The 3,513-nt window shown below is 47.1% G+C and overlaps 1 protein-coding gene across 1 annotated transcript in view; it reads left to right on the top strand.

The window, feature by feature from the left end:
• GPM6B (glycoprotein M6B) overlaps positions 1–3,513 on the top strand; it is a 43,703-nt gene that overhangs the window by 26,746 nt on the left and 13,444 nt on the right. The window lies entirely within an intron of this gene.

Raw genomic sequence — 3,513 nt, 5'->3', positions numbered from 1 at the left:
GATTGAGTTGTTCTAGGGTGGGACCCGAGAATCTGCATTTTTACCACGTTCATAGGCAACGCTGACGCTCCTGGTCCTGGGACCACACTCTGAATGTCAGTGTTTCCAGATAGGGGTCTGCAAACTTCTTCTGTAAACAGTAAATGTTTCAGGCTTTGTAAGCCACGTGCCCTCTGTCACAGCTGCCCAACTCTGCCATCGCAGAGCAGAAATAGCCACAGGCGATTTGTAAATGAAGGGGGTGTGAGCTGTGTTCCAATAAAACTTTGTTTACAAAAATACAGGCTGTAGTTCGCCGACCCCTGGTTTAGGGGAACTTGGAGTGTTGACTCTGCTATTGGTAGTACAGCGGGTGATTTCTATTCCCTCTCAGAGTAAAGGGGAAATCAGTAATTCTAGCACATGCCAGTCCCTTGATATAGTATGATGGTTGCTGTACTCAGGATGATATGGTAGGCAAGGCAATGTCTGCCCTTCTGGGTTGTATTCCTGTCTAACACTGTGAAATGAAACAATACTACTGTGGCCATATAAAGTAGGAAGACCCCTCCTGCCTCCTCCCACATAAGTACACCCAGGACTGGCTCCATAGTTCGTACGCCCAGTGCAAAAATGAAAATGCGGATACCCTTGTTGAGAAATTATTAAGCATGTCCAGATGGCAGTATCGGAGTATTATACTAAGCACAGGGCCCCATGGGCCTGTGCAGGTGGTACTCCTGTGAGGCCAGGCTGAACACACCGTCAGCCTCCACCGCGACCTCTGCCGCACACATACCTGCACGTTTTTCGGGTCAGAAATGCTGTTAATGTGAGGATCCTAACAGTATTGATAGCATATTTTAGAAACATATTTAGGTTTTTCTTGCTAACTTTTTGCAGCACCTTTGGTTCCTCTGGGTTAAGTGTATGGCATACGACCAAATCGCCCAGTGTTCAGTTATGTTACATGCTGTGGGGAGAGATGGCTTCTAGATTGACGTAGAAGGTACAGCGGGGAGTGATCCGTTTACAGATGCTTGGATATCCACCACACATGCAATTTTAGCCGTGTGGGTAACTGGTCAACCATGCTAGAATAAGCTCTGCCTCCAGCTGTATTATTTCCTATACATTTTTCCCAGGTTATTTCCTATAAATTTCACCCAGCTTCTGCTCACGGTGGCCAGCAGGGTCCGTAAGAGTTTTATCTGTGCATGTGGAATGACGATGACCAATATGGTGACTTCTGTTCTACAGGAGCCAGAGTTGTATGTTTGCAAGTAAAATCATCCGCTGAAAACTTAAGAGCATGGGCTTCTGCTAAGAGAGTGTGATTCACTGAAGTGGTCCCCCAAATTCTCGAGTCCTTGGTTTCCCCTGCTGTTCTAAAACTAGACCCACAGCATGGGGTATACGGAGTCCACAAGAGAGATACATTGGAGGGAAACTTTAGCCTTGATCTAGTGAATTTGGGACTGGACCGCATCATTCTTCTAACCCCACTTGTCTTTCTGAGCCAGGGAACAGCTGTGATATTTCCTTTGAAAGAAGCAGAATGCTCTAACCCTTTGGATGAAAGACTGTTTTGAAGTGGCAGCTGGGGATTTGGAAGGATGAGTTCTATTGTTAAAGGGCAAGTGCGTTACGCTGCTGAAACACCTAGCCCTAACTCCAGATGGTGAGACAGGATGTGGGCTTATTAAAATAATATACAACGGAAATCTTCAGATTTCTTCATATTTTATCAGATTATATACCAATGTCCCCATGTCAGCTGTTTACGTATTCTGCATCCTAGGTTTTTCTGTAGGAAGCCTTTCCGGACCCCTCTCCAATTTGAATTATATTTCCTCCTGTCCTTCCGTCTCTCTGTTTTCACCCCCCGCCCCCCACCATCCACTGGCTCTCCAGCAGCCTCTATCTTGGCGCTCATCACGCTGTGCTATAGAAATTCTGTTACTCGTCTGCCTGCAGCATTAAACTGATCTCCTTGAAGGCAGAGGAGGCGTTTGATTTTATGTTTGTATTCCCAGTGCCAAGCACAGGGCTTAGCACCCTGTGGATCTTCACAAAGTCCTGAGTGAGTGAAATCCAAAGTAAAACTCAGAACCTAGCTCATGTCACAGAAAAGTGAATTTGTGGCAAGTCAAAATTGATCTTCCACAGCTGTGTTCTGTAGTGATGGAATGTCCTGTATCTGTTCGGTCCAACGTGGTCGCCACCAGCCCAGGTGGCTGCTGAGCATGTGAAATGTGGCTTATGCAATAGAGGAACTGAAGTTTTGATTTTATTTTGAATAATTTAAAGTGGCCAGCATATTGGACGGCACACTCTCAAGGCCACACTTCTCTATCCAATAAGGACCAGTTATTAACATTTTTTTTTTTTGCGGTACGCGGGCCTCTCCCGTTGTGGAGCACAGGCTCCAGACGCACAGGCTCAGCGGCCACGGCTCACGGGCCCAGCCGCTCCACGGCACGTGGGATCTTCCCGGACCGGGGCACGAACCCGTGTCCCCTGCATCGGCAGGCGGACTCTCAACCACTGCGCCACCAGGGAAGCCCCCCCAGATATAACTTTGTTAGCTAGGGAAGCAGGCGTTCATCTTGTTCCTAACTTCCTCGTGGAGGCTGAGAATGGGGGAGGTGGGGAATGATACAATACAAGAGAAAAGAGGTCTGTTTTCCCTCTTATATAATGAAATACATCGAGGCCAGCGATTTTAGTTCCTCTCGATTTGGGAGCCTGGAGAGCATTTGGACTTTTAGTTGCATTCCGCTCGCTTCACCTCAGCCCCTAGAAGGTCATAGGACAAAATAAGATTGACCTCCGTCATCCTCGTTCGCAAATCTCAAGTGTCCAAAGCTCTTTGAGGTACTGACTTGCTAGTGAACGTGAACTGTACCGTGTGCTGGGTCCCATCTCGGGCAGTTTCATTAGTCCGTTTCAGGGAGGTTGGTCTTCATGAAGACAGCTGGTCATCTTTTGAAATGAAAGGCAGCACACTTTCTTATGAGGGCCCGACCTTTTTATTTTCCAGTGAACTGAAGAGAGATTGGGTAGTGAGTGTATAGTCACCGCTTGGGGTGGGTTTAAGCAAATGCTAATTTAGAATGGGATGCTCATCAAGATGGAAAAGCCTAGCTCCCGTGTTTCTCTCTGTGGTAGTCGTTCCCTGTGTACTGTAAAGGCCGTTGGGGTGAAAGAAATTTAGCCGCCTTAATGTGCTTGCCCTGAAGTCATGAACTGCTCTCGATTACCGTTTAACATCGTAATGCGTTCAGAGTTCCATTTCCCGGACAAGCCATTTACTTAAGGGTCTGGATAATGTAAACAGGGATGGGAGGTCACAAGAGGTACCGACATTATCCCGAGGCCAGCACTGCTCTACTGAAACGTAACTGTCTCCGAACTGAAAATGTCACCTGACTGCCCCCGGGGAGGTCTTTATGGACATCTCAAGTCAAAGTTGATTTTAAAAATGAATGAAACTCTTATTCCTCTCAAGAATGGAGCGTGAACTGTGGCTCT

The sequence above is a fragment of the Neophocaena asiaeorientalis genome, unplaced genomic scaffold, assembly GCF_003031525.2.
Source record: "Neophocaena asiaeorientalis asiaeorientalis breed wild unplaced genomic scaffold, Neophocaena_asiaeorientalis_V1.1 scaffold668, whole genome shotgun sequence".
Lineage (NCBI taxonomy): Eukaryota > Metazoa > Chordata > Mammalia > Artiodactyla > Phocoenidae > Neophocaena > Neophocaena asiaeorientalis.
Note: the sequence above shows the minus strand (reverse complement) of the source record. Positions and strands in the feature narration are given on the sequence as shown.